This window comes from Passer domesticus, chromosome W (genome assembly GCF_036417665.1).
Source record: "Passer domesticus isolate bPasDom1 chromosome W, bPasDom1.hap1, whole genome shotgun sequence".
Classification (NCBI taxonomy): Eukaryota; Metazoa; Chordata; class Aves; order Passeriformes; family Passeridae; genus Passer; species Passer domesticus.
The window spans coordinates 40,231,660-40,254,084 of NC_087511.1; positions in this window are offsets into that span (position 1 = coordinate 40,231,660).

The window sequence follows — 22,425 nt, forward strand, 5'->3', positions numbered from 1 at the left end:
GCCTGGAGTGGCAGGCTGCCTGCTGCGATTCCACACGGATCAGGATGCCGCCCAGATGCAAGGTGCCCCCTCAAGCAACTGGGGCTGGTTTGACCGTGCCAAGTGCCTCCTGCAAACTGACATCAGGAACCTGGCCGGGTGACTTTTGTTTCTCTGGGGAAAGACCATTGTTTTTTGTAGCAGGGCGCGGTGGCCCGGAGTGGCCGATTGCCTGCTGAAATTCCGCACGGATCAGGGTGCCGCCCAGATGCAAGGTGCCCCCTCAAGCAACTGTGGCTGGTTTGACAGTGCCAAGTGCCTCCTGCAAACTGACATCAGGAACCTGGCCTGGTGACTTTTGTTTCTCGGGGGACAGGCCATCCCACTTCTCCAGGGCCCGTTGGCCCGGAGTGGCCGGCTGCCTGCTGAAATTCCGCACGGATCAGGATACCTCCCAGATGCAAGGTGCCCCCACAGGCAACTGTGGCTGGTTTGACCGTGCCAAGTGCCTCCTGCAAACTGACATCAGGAACCTGGCCTCGTGACTTTTGTTTCTCTCGGGAAAGACCATTGTTTTTTGTAGCAGGGCGCGGTGGCCCGGAGTGGCCGATTGCCTGCTAAAATTCCACACGGATCAGGATGCCGCCCAGATGCAAGGTGCCCCCTCAAGCAACTGTGGCTGGTTTGACAGTGCCAAGTGCCTCCTGCAAACTGACATCAGGAACCTGGCCTGTTGACTTTTGTTTCTCTGGCAAAAGGCCATGGATCATAGCCAGGGCCCGGTGGCCCGGAGAGGCCGGCTGCCTGCTCAAATTCCGCACGGATCAGGATACCTCCGAGATGCAAGGTGCCCCCACAGGCAACTGTGGCTGGTTTGACAGTGCCAAGTGCCTCCTGCAAACTGACATCAGGAACCTGGCCTGGTGACTTTTGTTTCTCTGGCAAAAGGCCATCCTTCTTCTCCAGGGCCCGTTGGCCCGGAGTGGCCGGCTGCCTGCTGAAATTCCGCACGGATCAGGATGCCGCCCAGATGCAATGTGCCCCCTGCAGCAAGTGTGTTAGGTTTGACAGCGCCAAGTGCCTCCTGAAAACTAACATCAGGAACCTGGCCTGGTGACTTTTGTTTCTCTGGCGAAAGGCCATGGTTCATATCCAGGGCCCGGTGGCCTGGAGAGGCCGGCTGCCTGCTGAAATTCCGCACGGATCAGGATACCTCCCAGACGCAAGGTGCCACCTCAAGCAAGTGTGGCTGATTTGACAGTGCCAAGTGCCTCCTGCAAACTGACATCAGGAACCTGGCCTGGTGACTTTTGTTTCTCTGGGGAAAGGCCCTAGTACTTAGACAGGGCCCGGTGGCCCAGAGAGGCCGGCAGCCTGTTAAAATTCCGCACGGATCAGGATGCCGCCCAGATGCAAGGTGCCCCCTCAAGCAAGTGTGGCTGGTTTGACAGTACCAAGTGCCTCCTGCAAACTGACATCAGGAACCTGGCCTGGTAACTTTTGTTTCTCTGGGGAAAGGCCATGATTCTTAGCCAGGGCCCGGTGGCCCGGAGTGGACGGCTGCCTGCTGAAATTCCGCACGGATCAGGATGCCGCCCAGATGCAATGTGCCCCCTCAAGCAACTGTGGCTGGTTTGACAGTGCCAAGTGCCTCCTGCAAACTGACATCAGGAACCTGGCCTGTTGACTTTTGTTTCTCTGGGGAAAGACCATTGTTTTTTGTAGCAGGGCGCGGTGGCCCGGAGTGGCCGATTGCCTGCTGAAATTCCGCACGGATCAGGATGCCGCCCCGATGAAAGGTGCCCGCACAGGCAACTGTGACTGGTTTGACAGAGCCAAGTTCCTCCTGGAAACTGACATCAGGAACCTGGCCTGGTGACTTTTGTTTCTCTGGGGAAATGCCATCCTTCTTCTCCAGGGCCCGTTGGCCTGGAGTGGCCGGCTGCCTGCTGAAATTCCACACAGATCAGGATGCCGCCCAGATGCAAGGTGACCCCTCAAGCAAGTGTGGTTGGTTTGACAGCGCAAAGTGCCTCCTGCAAACTGACATCAGGAACCTGGCCTGGTGACTTTTGTTTCTCTGGCGAAAGGCCATGGTTCATATCCAGGGCCCGGTGGCCTGGAGTGGCAGGCTGCCTGCTGCGATTCCACAGGGATCAGGATGCCGCCCAGATGCAAGGTGCCCCCTCAAGCAACTGTGGCTGGTTTGACAGTGCCAAGTGCCTCCTGCAAACTGACCTCAGGAACCTGGCCTGGTGACTTTTGTTTCTCGGGGGACAGGCCATCCCTCTTCTCCAGGGCCCGTTGGCCCGGAGTGGCCGGCTGCCTGCTGAAATTCCGCTCGGTTCAGGATGCTGGCCAGATGCAAGGTGCCTCCTCAAGCAAGTGTGGCTGGTTTGACAGTGCCAAGTGCCTCCTGAAAACTAACATCAGGAACCTGGCCTGTTGACTTTTGTGTCTCTGGCGAAAGGCCATGGTTCATAGCCAGGGCCCGGTGGCCAGGAGAGTCCGGATGCCTGCTGAAATTCCGCATGGATCAGGATGCCGCCCAGATGCAAGGTGCCCCCACAGGCAACTGTGGCTGGTTTGACCGTGCCAAGTGCCTCCTGCAAACTGACATCAGGAACCTGGCCTGGTGACTTTTGTTTCTCTGGCGAAAGGCCATTGTTTTTTGTAGCAGGGCGCGGTGGCCCGGAGAGGCCGGCTGCCTGCTGAAATTCCGCACGGATCTGGATACCTCCCAGATGCAAGGTGCCCCCACAGGCAACTGTGGCTGTTTTTACCGTGCCAAGTGCCTCCTGCAAACTGACATCAGGAATCTGGCCTCGTGACTTTTGTTTCTCTGGGGAAAGACCATTGTTTTTTGTAGCAGGGCGCGGTGGCCCGGAGTGGCCGATTGCCCGCTGAAATTCCGCACGGATCAGGATGCCGCCCAGATGCAAGGTGCCCGCACAGGCAACTGTGACTGTTTTGACAGAGCCAAGTGCCTCCTGCAAACTGACATCAGGAACCTGGCCTGTTGACTTTTGTTTCTCTGGCGAAAGGCCATTGTTTTTTTAGCAGGGCGCGGTGGCCCGGAGTGGCCGGCTGCCTGCTGAAATTCCGCACGGATCAGGATACCTCCCAGATGCAAGGTGCCCCCACAGGCAACTGTGGCTGTTTTGACCGTGCCAAGTGCCTCCTGCAAACTGACATCAGGAATCTGGCCTCGTGACTTTTGTTTCTCTGGGGAAAGACCATTGTTTTTTGTAGCAGGGCGCGGTGGCCCGGAGTGGCCGATTGCCTGCTGAAATTCCGCACGGATCAGGATGCCGCCCAGATGCAAGGTGCCCCCACAATCAAGTGTGGTTGGTTTGACAGCGCAAAGTGCCTCCTGCAAACTGACATCAGGAACCTGGCCTGTTGACTTTTGTTTCTCTGGCGAAAGGCAATGGTTCATATCCAGGGCCCGGTGGCCTGGAGTGGCCGGCTGCCTGCTGCGATTCCACACGGATCAGGATGCCGCCCAGATGCAAGGTGCCCCCTCAAGCAACTGTGGCTGGTTTGACAGTGCCAAGTGCCTCCTGCAAAGTGACATCAGGAACCTGGCCTGGTGACTTTTGTTTCTCGGGGGACAGGCCATCCCTCTTCTCCAGGGCCCGTTGGCCCGGAGTGGCCGGCTGCCTGCTGAAATTCCGCACGGATCAGGATACCTCCCAGATGCAAGGTGCCCCCACAGGCAACTGTGGCTGGTTTGACCGTGCCAAGTGCCTCCTGCAAACTGACATCAGGAACCTGGCCTCGTGACTTTTGTTTCTCTGGGGAAAGAACATTGTTTTTTGTAGCAGGGCGCGGTGGCCCGGAGTGGCCGATTGCCTGCTGAAATTCCGCACGGATCAGGATGCCGCCCAGATGCAATGTGCCCCCTGCAGCAAGTGTGTTAGGTTTGACAGCGCCAAGTGCCTCCTGCAAACTGACATCAGGAACCTGGCCTGGTGACTTTTGTTTCTCTGGCGAAAGGCCATGGTTCATATCCAGGGCCCGGTGGCCTGGAGAGGCCGGCTGCCTGCTGAAATTCCGCACGGATCAGGATACCTCCCAGACGCAAGGTGCCACCTCAAGCAAGTGTGGCTGATTTGACAGTGCCAAGTGCCTCCTGCAAACTGACATCAGGAACCTGGCCTGGTGACTTTTGTTTCTCTGGGGAAAGGCCCTAGTACTTAGACAGGGCCCGGTGGCCCAGAGAGGCCGGCAGCCTGTTAAAATTCCGCACGGATCAGGATGCCGCCCAGATGCAAGGTGCCCCCTCAAGCAAGTGTGGCTGGTTTGACAGTACCAAGTGCCTCCTGCAAACTGACATCAGGAACCTGGCCTGGTAACTTTTGTTTCTCTGGGGAAAGGCCATGATTCTTAGCCAGGGCCCGGTGGCCCGGAGTGGACGGCTGCCTGCTGAAATTCCGCACGGATCAGGATGCCGCCCAGATGCAATGTGCCCCCTCAAGCAACTGTGGCTGGTTTGACAGTGCCAAGTGCCTCCTGCAAACTGACATCAGGAACCTGGCCTGTTGACTTTTGTTTCTCTGGGGAAAGACCATTGTTTTTTGTAGCAGGGCGCGGTGGCCCGGAGTGGCCGATTGCCTGCTGAAATTCCGCACGGATCAGGATGCCGCCCCGATGAAAGGTGCCCGCACAGGCAACTGTGACTGGTTTGACAGAGCCAAGTTCCTCCTGGAAACTGACATCAGGAACCTGGCCTGGTGACTTTTGTTTCTCTGGGGAAATGCCATCCTTCTTCTCCAGGGCCCGTTGGCCTGGAGTGGCCGGCTGCCTGCTGAAATTCCACACAGATCAGGATGCCGCCCAGATGCAAGGTGACCCCTCAAGCAAGTGTGGTTGGTTTGAGAGCGCAAAGTGCCTCCTGCAAACTGACATCAGGAACCTGGCCTGGTGACTTTTGTTTCTCTGGCGAAAGGCCATGGTTCATATCCAGGGCCCGGTGGCCTGGAGTGGCAGGCTGCCTGCTGCGATTCCACACGGATCAGGATGCCGCCCAGATGCAAGGTGCCCCCTCAAGCAACTGTGGCTGGTTTGACAGTGCCAAGTGCCTCCTGCAAACTGACCTCAGGAACCTGGCCTGGTGACTTTTGTTTCTCGGGGGACAGGCCATCCCTCTTCTCCAGGGCCCGTTGGCCCGGAGTGGCCGGCTGCCTGCTGAAATTCCGCTCGGTTCAGGATGCTGGCCAGATGCAAGGTGCCTCCTCAAGCAAGTGTGGCTGGTTTGACAGTGCCAAGTGCCTCCTGAAAACTAACATCAGGAACCTGGCCTGTTGACTTTTGTGTCTCTGGCGAAAGGCCATGGTTCATATCCAGGGCCCGGTGGCCAGGAGAGTCCGGATGCCTGCTGAAATTCCGCATGGATCAGGATGCCGCCCAGATGCAAGGTGCCCCCACAGGCAACTGTGGCTGGTTTGACCGTGCCAAGTGCCTCCTGCAAACTGACATCAGGAACCTGGCCTGGTGACTTTTGTTTCTCTGGCGAAAGGCCATTGTTTTTTGTAGCAGGGCGCGGTGGCCCGGAGAGGCCGGCTGCCTGCTGAAATTCCGCACGGATCAGGATACCTCCCAGATGCAAGGTGCCCCCACAGGCAACTGTGGCTGTTTTGACCGTGCCAAGTGCCTCCTGCAAACTGACATCAGGAATCTGGCCTCGTGACTTTTGTTTCTCTGGGGAAAGACCATTGTTTTTTGTAGCAGGGCGCGGTGGCCCGGAGTGGCCGATTGCCCGCTGAAATTCCGCACGGATCAGGATGCCGCCCAGATGCAAGGTGCCCGCACAGGCAACTGTGACTGTTTTGACAGAGCCAAGTGCCTCCTGCAAACTGACATCAGGAACCTGGCCTGTTGACTTTTGTTTCTCTGGCGAAAGGCCATTGTTTTTTTAGCAGGGCGCGGTGGCCCGGAGTGGCCGGCTGCCTGCTGAAATTCCGCACGGATCAGGATACCTCCCAGATGCAAGGTGCCCCCACAGGCAACTGTGGCTGTTTTGACCGTGCCAAGTGCCTCCTGCAAACTGACATCAGGAATCTGGCCTCGTGACTTTTGTTTCTCTGGGGAAAGACCATTGTTTTTTGTAGCAGGGCGCGGTGGCCCGGAGTGGCCGATTGCCTGCTGAAATTCCGCACGGATCAGGATGCCGCCCAGATGCAAGGTGCCCCCACAAGCAAGTGTGGTTGGTTTGACAGCGCAAAGTGCCTCCTGCAAACTGACATCAGGAACCTGGCCTGTTGACTTTTGTTTCTCTGGCGAAAGGCAATGGTTCATATCCAGGGCCCGGTGGCCTGGAGTGGCCGGCTGCCTGCTGCGATTCCACACGGATCAGGATGCCGCCCAGATGCAAGGTGCCCCCTCAAGCAACTGTGGCTGGTTTGACAGTGCCAAGTGCCTCCTGCAAAGTGACATCAGGAACCTGGCCTGGTGACTTTTGTTTCTCGGGGGACAGGCCATCCCTCTTCTCCAGGGCCCGTTGGCCCGGAGTGGCCGGCTGCCTGCTGAAATTCCGCACGGATCAGGATACCTCCCAGATGCAAGGTGCCCCCACAGGCAACTGTGGCTGGTTTGACCGTGCCAAGTGCCTCCTGCAAACTGACATCAGGAACCTGGCCTTGTGACTTTTGTTTCTCTGGGGAAAGAACATTGTTTTTTGTATCAGGGCGCGGTGGCCCGGAGTGGCCGATTGCCTGCTGAAATTCCGCACGGATCAGGATGCCGCCCAGATGCAAGGTGCCCGCGCAGGCAACTGTGACTGGTTTGACAGAGCCAAGTGCCTCCTGCAAAGTGACATCAGGAACCTGGCCTGGTGACTTTTGTTTCTCGGGCGAAAGGCCATGGTTCATAGCCAGGGCCTGGTGGCCCGGAGTGGCCGGCTGCCTGCTGAAATTCCGCACGGATCAGGATACCGTCCCGATGAAACGTGCCCCCTCAAGCAACTGTGGCTGGTTCGACAGAGCCAAGTGCCTCCTGCAAACTGACATCAGGAACCTGGCCTGTTGACTTTTGTTTCTCTGGCAAAAGGCCATGGTTCATAGCCAGGGCCCGGTGGCCCGGAGAGGCCGGCTGCCTGCTCAAATTCCGCACGGATCAGGATACCTCCCAGATGCAAGGTGCCCCCACAGGCAACTGTGGCTGGTTTGATAGTGCCAAGTGCCTCCTGCAGACTGACATCAGGAACCTGGCCTGGTGACTTTTGTTTCTCGGGGGACAGGCCATCCCTCTTCTCCAGGGCCCGTTGGCCCGGAGTGGCCGGCTGCCTGCTGAAATTCCGCTCGGTTCAGGATGCCGCCCAGATGCAAGGTGCCCGCACAGGCAACTGTGGCTGGTTTGACCGTGCCAAGTGCCTCCTGCAAACTGACATCAGGAACCTGGCCTGTTGACTTTTTTTTCTCTGGCGAAAGGCCATGGTTCATATCCAGGGCCCGGTGGCCTGGAGTGGCAGGCTGCCTGCTGCGATTCCACACGGATCAGGATGTCGCCCAGATGCAAGCTGCCCCCTCAAGGACCTGTGGCTGGTTTGACAGTGCCAAGCGCCTCCTGCAAACTGACATCAGGAACCTGGCCTGTTGACTTTTGTTTCTCTGGCGAAAGGCCATTGTTTTTTGTAGCAGGGCGCGGTGGCCCGGAGTGGCCGGCTGCCTGCTGAAATTCCGCACGGATCAGGATGCCGCCCAGATGCAAGGAGCCTGCACAGGCAACTGTGACTGGTCTGACAGAGCCAAGTGCCTCCTGCAAACTGACATCAGGAACCTGGCCTGGTGACCTTTGTTTCTCTGGGGAAAGGCCATCCTTCTTCTCCTGGGCCCGTTGTCCCGGAGTGGCCGGCTGCCTGCTGAAATTCCTCACGGATCAGTATGCCGCCCAGATGCAAGGTGCCTCCTCAAGCAAGTGTTGCTGTTTTGACAGTGCCAAGTGCCTCCTGCAAACTGACCTCCGGAACCTGGCCTGGTGACTTTTGTTTCTCTGAGGAAAGGCCATGGTTTATATCCAGGGCCCGGTGGCCCGGAGAGGCCGGCTGCCTTCTCAAATTCCGCATGGATCAGGATACCTCCCAGATGTAAGGTGCCCCCACAGGCAACTGTGGCTGGTTTGACAGTGCCAAGTGCCTCCTGCAAACTGACATCAGGAACCTGGCCTGTTGACTTTTGTTTCTCTGGCGAAAGGCCATGGTTCATATCCAGGGCCCGGTGGCCTGGAGTGGCAGGCTGCCTGCTGCGATTCCACACGGATCAGGATGCCGCCCAGATGCAAGGTGCCCCCTCAAGCAACTGTGGCTGGTTTGACAGTGCCAAGTGCCTCCTGCAAACTGACCTCTGGAACCTGGCCTGGTGACTTTTGTTTCTCGGGCGAAAGGCCATGGTTCATAGCCAGGGCCCGGTGGCCCGGAGTGGCCGGCTGCCTGCTGAAATTCCGCACGGATCAGGATGCCGCCCCGATGAAAGGTGCCCCCTCAAGCAACTGTGGCTGGTTTGACAGTGCCAAGTGCCTCCTGCAAACTGACATCAGGAACCTGGCCTGGTGACTTTTGTTTCTCTGGGGAAAGGCCATGGTTCATGTCCAGGGCCTGGAGGCCCGGAGAGGCCAGCTGCCTGCTCAAATTCCGCATGGATCAGGATACCTCCCAGATGTAAGGTGCCCCCACAGGCAGCTGTGGCTGGTTTGACAGTGCCAAGTGCCTCCTGCAAACTGACATCAGGAACCTGGCCTGGTGACTTTTGTTTCTCTGGGGAAATGCCATCCATCTTCTCCAGGGCCCGTTGGCCCGGAGTGGCCGGCTGCCTGCTGAAATTCCGCACGGATCAGGATGCCGCCCAGATGCAAGGTGCCCCCTCATGCAAGTGTGGTTGGTTTGACAGTGCCAAGTGCCTCCTGCAAACTGACATCAGGAACCTGGCCTGGTGACTTTTGTTTCTCAGGGGAAAGACCATCCCTCTTCTCCAGGGCCCGGTGGCCTGGAGTGGCCGGCTGCCTGCTGAAACTCCGCACGGATCAGGATACCGCCCCGATGAAACGTGCCCCCAGAGGCAACTGTGGCTGGTTTGACAGTGCCAAGTGCCTCCTGCAAACTGACATCAGGAACCTGGCCTGTTGACTTTTGTTTCTCTGGGGAAAGACCATTGTTTTTTGTAGCAGGGCGCGGTGGCCCGGAGTGGCCGATTGCCTGCTGAAATTCCGCACGGATCAGGATGCCGCCCAGATGCAAGGTGCCCCCTCAAGCAACTGTGGCTGGTTTGACAGTGCCAAGTGCCTCCTGCAAACTGACCTCAGGAACCTGGCCTGGTGACTTTTGTTTCTCGGGCGAAAGGCCATGGTTCATAGCCAGGGCCCGGTGGCCCGGAGTGGCCGGCTGCCTGCTGAAATTCCGCACGGATCAGGATACCGTCCCGATGAAACGTGCCCCCTCAAGCAACTGTGGCTGGTTCGACAGAGCCAAGTGCCTCCTGCAAACTGACATCAGGAACCTGGCCTGTTGACTTTTGTTTCTCTGGCAAAAGGCCATGGTTCATAGCCAGGGCCCGGTGGCCCGGAGAGGCCGGCTGCCTGCTCAAATTCCGCACGGATCAGGATACCTCCCAGATGCAAGGTGCCCCCACAGGCAACTGTGGCTGGTTTGATAGTGCCAAGTGCCTCCTGCAAAGTGACATCAGGAACCTGGCCTGTTGACTTTTGTTTCTCTGGCAAAAGGCCATGGTTCATATCCAGGGCCCGGTGGCCTGGAGTGGCAGGCTGCCTGCTGCGATTCCACACGGATCAGGATGTCGCCCAGATGCAAGGTGCCCCCTCAAGGACCTGTGGCTGGTTTGACAGTGCCAAGCGCCTCCTGCAAACTGACATCAGGAACCTGGCCTGTTGACTTTTGTTTCTCTGGCGAAAGGCCATTGTTTTTTGTAGCAGGGCGCGGTGGCCCGGAGTGGCCGGCTGCCTGCTGAAATTCCGCACGGATCAGGATGTCGCCCAGATGCAAGGAGCCTGCACAGGCAACTGTGACTGGTTTGACAGAGCCAAGTGCCTCCTGCAAACTGACATCAGGAACCTGGCCTGGTGACTTTTGTTTCTCTGGGGAAATGCCATCCTTCTTCCCCAGGGCCCGTTGGCCTGGAGTGGCCGGCTGCCTGCTGAAATTCCACACAGATCAGGATGCCACCCAGATGCAAGGTGACCCCTCAAGCAAGTGTGGCTGGTTTGACAGTGCCAAGTGCCTCCTGCAAACTGACATCAGGAACCTGGCCTGGTAACTTTTGTTTCTCTGGGGAAAGGCCATGATTCTTAGCCAGGGCCCGGTGGCCCGGAGTGGACGGCTGCCTGCTGAAATTCCGCACGGATCAGGATGCCGCCCAGATGCAAGGCGTCCCCTCAAGCAACTGTGGCTGGTTTGACAGTGCCAAGTGCCTCCTGCAAACTGACCTCAGGAACCTGGCCTGGTGACTTTTGTTTCTCGGGCGAAAGGCCATGGTTCATAGCCAGGGCCCGGTGGCCCGGAGTGTCCGGCTGACTGCTGAAATTCCGCACAGATCAGGATACCGTCCCGATGAAACGTGCCCCCTCAAGCAACTGTGGCTGGTTCGACAGAGCCAAGTGCCTCCTGCAAACTGACATCAGGAACCTGGCCTGTTGACTTTTGTTTCTCCGGCAAAAGGCCATGGTTCATAGCCAGGGCCCGGTTGCCCGGAGAGGCCGGCTGCCTGCTCAAATTCCGCACGGATCAGGATGCCGTCCCGATGAAAGGTGCCCGCACTGGCAACTGTGACTGGTTTGACAGTGCCAAGTGCCTCCTGCAGACTGACATCAGGAACCTGGCCTGGTGACTTTTGTTTCTCGGGGGACAGGCCATCCCTCTTCTCCAGGGCCCGTTGGCCCGGAGTGGCCGGCTGCCTGATGAAATTCCGCTCGGTTCAGGATGCTGGCCAGATGCAAGGTGCCCGCACAGGCAACTGTGGCTGGTATAACCGTGCCAAGTGCCTCCTGAAAACTAACATCAGGAACCTGGCCTGTTGACTTTTGTGTCTCTGGCGAAAGGCCATGGTTCATATCCAGGGCCCGGTGGCCGGGAGAGTCCGGATGCCTGCTGAAATTCCGCATGGATCAGGATGCCGCCCAGATGCAAGGTGCCCCCACAGGCAACTGTGGCTGGTTTGACCGTGCCAAGTGCCTCCTGCAAACTGACATCAGGAACCTGGCCTGGTGACTTTTGTTTCTCTGGCGAAAGGCCATTGTTTTTTGTAGCAGGGCGCGGTGGCCCGGTGTGGCCGGCTGCCTGCTGAAATTCCGCACGGATCAGGATGCCGCCCCGATGAAAGGTGCCCCCTCAAGCAACTGTGGCTGGTTTGACAGTGCCAAGTGCCTCCTGCCAACTGACATCAGGAACCTGGCCTGGTGACTTTTGTTTCTCTGGCGAAAGGCCATTGTTTTTTGTAGCAGGGCGCGGTGGCCCGGAGTGGCCGGCTGCCTGCTCAAATTCCGCACGGATCAGGATGCCGCCCAGATGCAAGGTGCCCCCTCAAGCAAGTGTGGTTGGTTTGACAGCGCAAAGTGCCTCCTGCAAACTGACATCAGGAACCTGGCCTGTTGACTTTTGTTTCTCTGGCGAAAGGCAATGGTTCATATCCAGGGCCCGGTGGCCTGGAGTGGCCTGCTGCCTGCTGCGATTCCACACGGATCAGGATGCCGCCCAGATGCAAGGTGCCTCCTCAAGCACGTGTGGTTGGTTTGACAGCGCCAAGTGCCTCCTGCAAAGTGACATCAGGAACCTGGCCTGGTGACTTTTGTTTCTCGGGGGACAGGCCATCCCTCTTCTCCAGGGCCCGTTGGCCCGGAGTGGCCGGCTGCCTGCTGAAATTCCGCACGGATCAGGATACCTCCCAGATGCAAGGTGCCCCCACAGGCAACTGTGGCTGGTTTGACCGTGCCAAGTGCCTCCTGCAAACTGACATCAGGAACCTGGCCTCGTGACTTTTGTTTCTCTGGGGAAAGAACATTGTTTTTTGTAGCAGGGCGCGGTGGCCCGGAGTGGCCGATTGCCTGCTGAAATTCCGCACGGATCAGGATGCCGCCCAGATGCAAGGTGCACCCTCAAGCAACTGTGGCTGGTTTGACAGTGCCAAGTGCCTCCTGCAAACTGACCTCAGGAACCTGGCCTGGTGACTTTTGTTTCTCGGGCGAAAGGCCATGGTTCATAGCCAGGGCCCGGCGGCCTGGAGTGGCAGGCTGCCTGCTGCGATTCCGCACGGATCAGGATACCGTCCCGATGAAACGTGCCCCCTCAAGCAACTGTGGCTGGTTCGACAGAGCCAAGTGCCTCCTGCAAACTGACATCAGGAACCTGGCCTGTTGACTTTTGTTTCTCTGGCAAAAGGCCATGGTTCATAGCTAGGGCCCGGTGGCCCGGAGAGGCCGGCTGCCTGCTCAAATTCCGCACGGATCAGGATACCTCCCAGATGCAAGGTGCCCCCACAGGCAACTGTGGCTGGTTTGATAGTGCCAAGTGCCTCCTGCAGACTGACATCAGGAACCTGGCCTGGTGACTTTTGTTTCTCGGGGGACAGGCCATCCCTCTTCTCCAGGGCCCGTTGGCCCGGAGTGGCCGGCTGCCTGCTGAAATTCCGCTCGGTTCAGGATGCCGCCCAGATGCAAGGTGCCCGCACAGGCAACTGTGGCTGGTTTGACCGTGCCAAGTGCCTCCTGCAAACTGACATCAGGAACCTGGCCTGTTGACTTTTTTTTCTCTGGCGAAAGGCCATGGTTCATAGCCAGGGCCCGGTGGCCCGGAGTGTCCGGCTGACTGCTGAAATTCCGCACAGATCAGGATACCGTCCCGATGAAACGTGCCCCCTCAAGCAACTGTGGCTGGTTCGACAGAGCCAAGTGCCTCCTGCAAACTGACATCAGGAACCTGGCCTGTTGACTTTTGTTTCTCCGGCAAAAGGCCATGGTTCATAGCCAGGGCCCGGTTGCCCGGAGAGGCCGGCTGCCTGCTCAAATTCCGCACGGATCAGGATGCCGTCCCGATGAAAGGTGCCCGCACTGGCAACTGTGACTGGTTTGACAGTGCCAAGTGCCTCCTGCAGACTGACATCAGGAACCTGGCCTGGTGACTTTTGTTTCTCGGGGGACAGGCCATCCCTCTTCTCCAGGGCCCGTTGGCCCGGAGTGGCCGGCTGCCTGATGAAATTCCGCTCGGTTCAGGATGCTGGCCAGATGCAAGGTGCCCGCACAGGCAACTGTGGCTGGTATAACCGTGCCAAGTGCCTCCTGAAAACTAACATCAGGAACCTGGCCTGTTGACTTTTGTGTCTCTGGCGAAAGGCCATGGTTCATATCCAGGGCCCGGTGGCCGGGAGAGTCCGGATGCCTGCTGAAATTCCGCATGGATCAGGATGCCGCCCAGATGCAAGGTGCCCCCACAGGCAACTGTGGCTGGTTTGACCGTGCCAAGTGCCTCCTGCAAACTGACATCAGGAACCTGGCCTGGTGACTTTTGTTTCTCTGGCGAAAGGCCATTGTTTTTTGTAGCAGGGCGCGGTGGCCCGGTGTGGCCGGCTGCCTGCTGAAATTCCGCACGGATCAGGATGCCGCCCCGATGAAAGGTGCCCCCTCAAGCAACTGTGGCTGGTTTGACAGTGCCAAGTGCCTCCTGCCAACTGACATCAGGAACCTGGCCTGGTGACTTTTGTTTCTCTGGCGAAAGGCCATTGTTTTTTGTAGCAGGGCGCGGTGGCCCGGAGTGGCCGGCTGCCTGCTCAAATTCCGCACGGATCAGGATGCCGCCCAGATGCAAGGTGCCCCCTCAAGCAAGTGTGGTTGGTTTGACAGCGCAAAGTGCCTCCTGCAAACTGACATCAGGAACCTGGCCTGTTGACTTTTGTTTCTCTGGCGAAAGGCAATGGTTCATATCCAGGGCCCGGTGGCCTGGAGTGGCCTGCTGCCTGCTGCGATTCCACACGGATCAGGATGCCGCCCAGATGCAAGGTGCCTCCTCAAGCACGTGTGGTTGGTTTGACAGCGCCAAGTGCCTCCTGCAAAGTGACATCAGGAACCTGGCCTGGTGACTTTTGTTTCTCGGGGGACAGGCCATCCCTCTTCTCCAGGGCCCGTTGGCCCGGAGTGGCCGGCTGCCTGCTGAAATTCCGCACGGATCAGGATACCTCCCAGATGCAAGGTGCCCCCACAGGCAACTGTGGCTGGTTTGACCGTGCCAAGTGCCTCCTGCAAACTGACCTCAGGAACCTGGCCTGGTGACTTTTGTTTCTCGGGCGAAAGGCCATGGTTCATAGCCAGGGCCCGGCGGCCTGGAGTGGCAGGCTGCCTGCTGCGATTCCGCACGGATCAGGATACCGTCCCGATGAAACGTGCCCCCTCAAGCAACTGTGGCTGGTTCGACAGAGCCAAGTGCCTCCTGCAAACTGACATCAGGAACCTGGCCTGTTGACTTTTGTTTCTCTGGCAAAAGGCCATGGTTCATAGCCAGGGCCCGGTGGCCCGGAGAGGCCGGCTGCCTGCTCAAATTCCGCACGGATCAGGATACCTCCCAGATGCAAGGTGCCCCCACAGGCAACTGTGGCTGGTTTGATAGTGCCAAGTGCCTCCTGCAGACTGACATCAGGAACCTGGCCTGGTGACTTTTGTTTCTCGGGGGACAGGCCATCCCTCTTCTCCAGGGCCCGTTGGCCCGGAGTGGCCGGCTGCCTGCTGAAATTCCGCTCGGTTCAGGATGCCGCCCAGATGCAAGGTGCCCGCACAGGCAACTGTGGCTGGTTTGACCGTGCCAAGTGCCTCCTGCAAACTGACATCAGGAACCTGGCCTGTTGACTTTTTTTTCTCTGGCGAAAGGCCATGGTTCATATCCAGGGCCCGGTGGCCTGGAGTGGCAGGCTGCCTGCTGCGATTCCACACGGATCAGGATGTCGCCCAGATGCAAGGTGCCCCCTCAAGGACCTGTGGCTGGTTTGACAGTGCCAAGCGCCTCCTGCAAACTGACATCAGGAACCTGGCCTGTTGACTTTTGTTTCTCTGGCGAAAGGCCATTGTTTTTTGTAGCAGGGCGCGGTGGCCCGGAGTGGCCGGCTGCCTGCTGAAATTCCGCACGGATCAGGATGCCGCCCAGATGCAAGGAGCCTGCACAGGCAACTGTGACTGGTTTGACAGAGCCAAGTGCCTCCTGCAAACTGACATCAGGAACCTGGCCTGGTGACTTTTGTTTCTCGGGGGACAGGCCATCCTTCTTCTCCAGGGCCCGTTGGCCCGGAGTGGCCGGCTGCCTGCTAAAATTCCGCACGGATCAGGATACCTCCCAGATGCAAGGTGCCCCCACAGGCAACTGTGGCTGTTTTGACCGTGCCAAGTGCCTCCTGCAAACTGACATCAGGAATCTGGCCTCGTGACTTTTGTTTCTCTGGGGAAAGACCATTGTTTTTTGTAGCAGGGCGCGGTGGCCCGGAGTGGCCGATTGCCTGCTGAAATTCCGCACGGATCAGGATGCCGCCCAGATGCAAGGTGCCCCCTCAAGCAAGTGTGGTTGGTTTGACAGCGCAAAGTGCCTCCTGCAAACTGACATCAGGAACCTGGCCTGGTGACTTTTGTTTCTCTGGCGAAAGGCAATGGTTCATATCCAGGGCCCGGTGGCCTGGAGTGGCCGGCTGCCTGCTGCGATTCCACACGGATCAGGATGCCGCCCAGATGCAAGGTGCCCCCTCAAGCAAGTGTGGTTGGTTTGACAGCGCCAAGTGCCTCCTGCAAAGTGACATCAGGAACCTGGCCTGGTGACTTTTGTTTCTCGGGGGACAGGCCATCCCTCTTCTCCAGGGCCCGTTGGCCCGGAGTGGCCGGCTGCCTGCTGAAATTCCGCACGGATCAGGATACCTCCCAGATGCAAGGTGCCCCCACAGGCAACTGTGGCTGGTTTGACCGTGCCAAGTGCCTCCTGCAAACTGACATCAGGAACCTGGCCTCGTGACTTTTGTTTCTCTGGGGAAAGAACATTGTTTTTTGTAGCAGGGCGCGGTGGCCCGGAGTGGCCGATTGCCTGCTGAAATTCCGCACGGATCAGGATGCCGCCCAGATGCAAGGTGCACCCTCAAGCAACTGTGGCTGGTTTGACAGTGCCAAGTGCCTCCTGCAAACTGACCTCAGGAACCTGGCCTGGTGACTTTTGTTTCTCGGGCGAAAGGCCATGGTTCATAGCCAGGGCCCGGCGGCCTGGAGTGGCAGGCTGCCTGCTGCGATTCCGCACGGATCAGGATACCGTCCCGATGAAACGTGCCCCCTCAAGCAACTGTGGCTGGTTCGACAGAGCCAAGTGCCTCCTGCAAACTGACATCAGGAACCTGGCCTGTTGACTTTTGTTTCTCTGGCAAAAGGCCATGGTTCATAGCTAGGGCCCGGTGGCCCGGAGAGGCCGGCTGCCTGCTCAAATTCCGCACGGATCAGGATACCTCCCAGATGCAAGGTGCCCCCACAGGCAACTGTGGCTGGTTTGATAGTGCCAAGTGCCTCCTGCAGACTGACATCAGGAACCTGGCCTGGTGACTTTTGTTTCTCGGGGGACAGGCCATCCCTCTTCTCCAGGGCCCGTTGGCCCGGAGTGGCCGGCTGCCTGCTGAAATTCCGCTCGGTTCAGGATGCCGCCCAGATGCAAGGTGCCCGCACAGGCAACTGTGGCTGGTTTGACCGTGCCAAGTGCCTCCTGCAAACTGACATCAGGAACCTGGCCTGTTGACTTTTTTTTCTCTGGCGAAAGGCCATGGTTCATATCCAGGGCCCGGTGGCCTGGAGTGGCAGGCTGCCTGCTGCGATTCCACACGGATCAGGATGTCGCCCAGATGCAAGGTGCCCCCTCAAGGACCTGTGGCTGGTTTGACAGTGCCAAGCGCCTCCTGCAAACTGACATCAGGAACCTGGCCTGTTGACTTTTGTTTCTCTGGCGAAAGGCCATTGTTTTTTGTAGCAGGGCGCGGTGGCCCGGAGTGGCCGGCTGCCTGCTGTAATTCCGCACGGATCAGGATGCCGCCCAGATGCAAGGAGCCTGCACAGGCAACTGTGACTGGTTTGACAGAGCCAAGTGCCTCCTGCAAACTGACATCAGGAACCTGGCCTGGTGACTTTTGTTTCTCGGGGGACAGGCCATCCTTCTTCTCCAGGGCCCGTTGGCCCGGAGTGGCCGGCTGCCTGCTAAAATTCCGCACGGATCAGGATACCTCCCAGATGCAAGGTGCCCCCACAGGCAACTGTGGCTGTTTTGACCGTGCCAAGTGCCTCCTGCAAACTGACATCAGGAATCTGGCCTCGTGACTTTTGTTTCTCTGGGGAAAGACCATTGTTTTTTGTAGCAGGGCGCGGTGGCCCGGAGTGGCCGATTGCCTGCTGAAATTCCGCACGGATCAGGATGCCGCCCAGATGCAAGGTGCCCCCTCAAGCAAGTGTGGTTGGTTTGACAGCGCAAAGTGCCTCCTGCAAACTGACATCAGGAACCTGGCCTGTTGACTTTTGTTTCTCTGGCGAAAGGCAATGGTTCATATCCAGGGCCCGGTGGCCTGGAGTGGCCGGCTGCCTGCTGCGATTCCACACGGATCAGGATGCCGCCCAGATGCAAGGTGCCCCCTCAAGCAAGTGTGGTTGGTTTGACAGCGCCAAGTGCCTCCTGCAAAGTGACATCAGGAACCTGGCCTGGTGACTTTTGTTTCTCGGGGGACAGGCCATCCCTCTTCTCCAGGGCCAGTTGGCCCGGAGTGGCCGGCTGCCTGCTGAAATTCCGCACGGATCAGGATACCTCCCAGATGCAAGGTGCCCCCACAGGCAACTGTGGCTGGTTTGACCGTGCCAAGTGCCTCCTGCAAACTGACATCAGGAACCTGGCCTCGTGACTTTTGTTTCTCTGGGGAAAGACCCTTGTTTTTTGTAGCAGGGCGCGGTGGCCCGGAGTGGCCGATTGCCTGCTGAAATTCCGCACGGATCAGGATGCCGCCCAGATGCAAGGTGCACCCTCAAGCAACTGTGGCTGGTTTGACAGTGCCAAGTGCCTCCTGCAAACTGACCTCAGGAACCTGGCCTGGTGACTTTTGTTTCTCGGGCGAAAGGCCATGGTTCATAGCCAGGGCCCGGCGGCCTGGAGTGGCAGGCTGCCTGCTGCGATTCCGCACGGATCAGGATACCGTCCCGATGGAACGTGCCCCCTCAAGCAACTGTGGCTGGTTCGACAGAGCCAAGTGCCTCCTGCAAACTGACATCAGGAACCTGGCCTGTTGACTTTTGTTTCTCTGGCAAAAGGCCATGGTTCATAGCTAGGGCCCGGTGGCCCGGAGAGGCCGGCTGCCTGCTCAAATTCCGCACGGATCAGGATACCTCCCAGATGCAAGGTGCCCCCACAGGCAACTGTGGCTGGTTTGATAGTGCCAAGTGCCTCCTGCAGACTGACATCAGGAACCTGGCCTGGTGACTTTTGTTTCTCGGGGGACAGGCCATCCCTCTTCTCCAGGGCCCGTTGGCCCGGAGTGGCCGGCTGCCTGCTGAAATTCCGCTCGGTTCAGGATGCCGCCCAGATGCAAGGTGCCCGCACAGGCAACTGTGGCTGGTTTGACCGTGCCAAGTGCCTCCTGCAAACTGACATCAGGAACCTGGCCTGTTGACTTTTTTTTCTCTGGCGAAAGGCCATGGTTCATATCCAGGGCCCGGTGGCCTGGAGTGGCAGGCTGCCTGCTGCGATTCCACACCGATCAGGATGTCGCCCAGATGCAAGGTGCCCCCTCAAGGACCTGTGGCTGGTTTGACAGTGCCAAGCGCCTCCTGCAAACTGACATCAGGAACCTGGCCTGTTGACTTTTGTTTCTCTTGCGAAAGGCCATTGTTTTTTGTAGCAGGGCGCGGTGGCCCGGAGTGGCCGGCTGCCTGCTGAAATTCCGCACGGATCAGGATGCCGCCCAGATGCAAGGAGCCTGCACAGGCAACTGTGACTGGTTTGACAGAGCCAAGTGCCTCCTGCAAACTGACATCAGGAACCTGGCCTGGTGACCTTTGTTTCTCTGGGGAAAGGCCATCCTTCTTCTCCTGGGCCCGTTGTCCCGGAGTGGCCGGCTGCCTGCTGAAATTCCTCACGGATCAGTATGCCGCCCAGATGCAAGGTGCCTCCTCAAGCCAGTGTTGCTTTTTTGACAGTGCCAAGTGCCTCCTGCAAACTGACATCAGGAACCTGGCCTGGTGACTTTTGTTTCTCTGGGGAAAGGCCATGGTTCATATCCAGGGCCCGGTGGCCCGGAGAGGCCGGCTGCCTTCTCAAATTCCGCATGGATCAGGATACCTCCCAGATGTAAGGTGCCCCCACAGGCAACTGTGGCTGGTTTGACAGTGCCAAGTGCCTCCTGCAAACTGACATCAGGAACCTGGCCTGTTGACTTTTGTTTCTCTGGGGAAAGACCATTGTTTTTTGTAGCAGGGCGCGGTGGCCCGGAGTGGCCGATTGCCTGCTGAAATTCCGCACGGATCAGGATGCCGCCCAGATGCAAGGTGCCCGCACAGGCAACTGTGACTGGTTTGACAGAGCCAAGTTCCTCCTGCAAACTGACATCAGGAACCTGGCCTGGTGACTTTTGTTTCTCGGGTGAAAGGCCATGGTTCATAGCCCGGGCCCGGTGGCCCGGAGTGGCCGGCTGCCTGCTGAAATTCCGTACGGATCAGGATACCGTCCCGATGAAACGTGCCCCCTCAAGCAACTGTGGCTGGTTCGACAGAGCCAAGTGCCTCCTGCAAACTGACATCAGGAAACTGGCCTGTTGACTTTTGTTTCTCTGGCAAAAGGCCATGGTTCATAGCCAGGGCCCGGTGGCCCGGAGAGGCCGGCTGCCTTCTCAAATTCCGCACGGATCAGGATACCTCCCAGATGCAAGGTGCCCCCACAGGCAACTGTGGCTGGTTTGATAGTGCCAAGTGCCTCCTGCAAACTGACATCAGGAACCTGGCCTGGTGACTTTTGTTTCTCGGGGGACAGGCCATCCCTCTTCTCCAGGGCCCGTTGGCCCGGAGTGGCCGGCTGCCTGATGAAATTCCGCTCGGTTCAGGATGCTGGCCAGATGCAAGGTGCCTCCTCGAGCAAGTGTGGCTGGTTTGACCGTGCAAAGTGCCTCCTGCAAACTGACATCAGGAACCTGGCCTGGTGACTTTTGTTTCTCTGGCGAAAGGCCATTGTTTTTTGTAGCAGGGCGCGGTGGCCCGGAGTGGCCGGCTGCCTGCTGAAATTCCGCACGGATCAGGATGCCGCCCCGATGAAAGGTGCCCCCTCAAGCAACTGTGGCTGGTTTGACAGTGCCAAGTGCCTCCTGCAAACTGACATCAGGAACCTGGCCTGGTGACTTTTGTTTCTCTGGGGAAAGGCCATGGTTCATGTCCAGGGCCCGGAGGCCCGGAGAGGCCAGCTGCCTGCTGAAATTCCGCATGGATCAGGATACCTCCCAGATGTAAGGTGCCCCCACAGGCAGCTGTGGCTGGTTTGACAGTGCCAAGTGCCTCCTGCAAACTGACATCAGGAACCTGGCCTGGTGACTTTTGTTTCTCTGGGGAAATGCCATCCATCTTCTCCAGGGCCCGATGGCCCGGAGTGGCCGGCTGCCTTCTGAAATTCCGCACGGATCAGGATGCCGCCCAGATGCAAGGTGCCCCCTCATGCAAGTGTGGTTGGTTTGACAGTGCCAAGTGCCTCCTGCAAACTGACATCAGGAACCTGGCCTGGTGACTTTTGTTTCTCAGGGGAAAGACCATCCCTCTTCTCCAGGGCCCGGTGGCCCGGAGTGGCCGGCTGCCTGCTGAAATTCCGCACGGATCAGGATGCCGCCCAGATGCAATGTGCCCCCAGAGGCAACTGTGGCTGGTTTGACAGTGCCAAGTGCCTCCTGCAAACTGACATCAGGAACCTGGCCTGTTGACTTTTGTTTCTCTGGGGAAAGACCATTGTTTTTTGTAGCAGGGCGCGGTGGCCCGGAGTGGCCGATTGCCTGCTGAAATTCCGCACGGATCAGGATGCCGCCCAGATGCAAGGTGCCCCCTCAAGCAACTGTGGCTGGTTTGACAGTGCCAAGTGCCTCCTGCAAACTGACATCAGGAACCTGGCCTGTTGACTTTTGTTTCTCTGGCAAAAGGCCATGGTTCATAGCCAGGGCCCGGTGGCCCGGAGAGGCGGGCTGCCTGCTCAAATTCCGCACGGATCAGGATACCTCCCAGATGCAAGGTGCCCGCACAGGCAACTGTGGCTGGTTTGATAGTGCCAAGTGCCTCCTGCAAACTGACATCAGGAACCTGGCCTGTTGACTTTTGTTTCTCTGGCAAAAGGCCATGGTTCTTATCCAGGGCCCGGTGGCCTGGAGTGGCAGGCTGCCTGCTGCGATTCCACACGGATCAGGATGTCGCCCAGATGCAAGGTGCCCCCTCAAGGACCTGTGGCTGGTTTGACAGTGCCAAGCGCCTCCTGCAAACTGACATCAGGAACCTGGCCTGTTGACTTTTGTTTCTCTGGCGAAAGGCCATTGTTTTTTGTAGCAGGGCGCGGTGGCCCGGAGTGGCCGGCTGCCTGCTGAAATTCCGCACGGATCAGGATGCCGCCCAGATGCAAGGAGCCTGCACAGGCAACTGTGACTGGTTTGACAGAGCCAAGTGCCTCCTGCAAACTGACATCAGGAACCTGGCCTGGTGACTTTTGTTTCTCGGGGGACAGGCCATCCCTCTTCTCCAGGGCCCGTTGGCCCGGAGTGGCCGGCTGCCTCCTGAAATTCCGCACGGATCAGGATACCTCCCAGATGCAAGGTGCCCCCACAGGCAACTGTGGCTGGTTTGACCGTGCCAAGTGCCTCCTGCAAACTGACATCAGGAACCTGGCCTCGTGACTTTTGTTTCTCTGGGGAAAGAACATTGTTTTTTGTAGCAGGGCGCGGTGGCCCGGAGTGGCCGATTGCCTGCTGAAATTCCGCACGGATCAGGATGCCGCCCAGATGCAAGGTGCACCCTCAAGCAACTGTGGCTGGTTTGACAGTGCCAAGTGCCTCCTGCAAACTGACCTCAGGAACCTGGCCTGGTGACTTTTGTTTCTCGGGCGAAAGGCCATGGTTCATAGCCAGGGCCCGGCGGCCTGGAGTGGCAGGCTACCTGCTGCGATTCCGCACGGATCAGGATACCGTCCCGATGAAACGTGCCCCCTCAAGCAACTGTGGCTGGTTCGACAGAGCCAAGTGCCTCCTGCAAACTGACATCAGGAACCTGGCCTGTTGACTTTTGTTTCTCTGGCAAAAGGCCATGGTTCATAGCTAGGGCCCGGTGGCCCGGAGAGGCCGGCTGCCTGCTCAAATTCCGCACGGATCAGGATACCTCCCAGATGCAAGGTGCCCCCACAGGCAACTGTGGCTGGTTTGATAGTGCCAAGTGCCTCCTGCAGACTGACATCAGGAA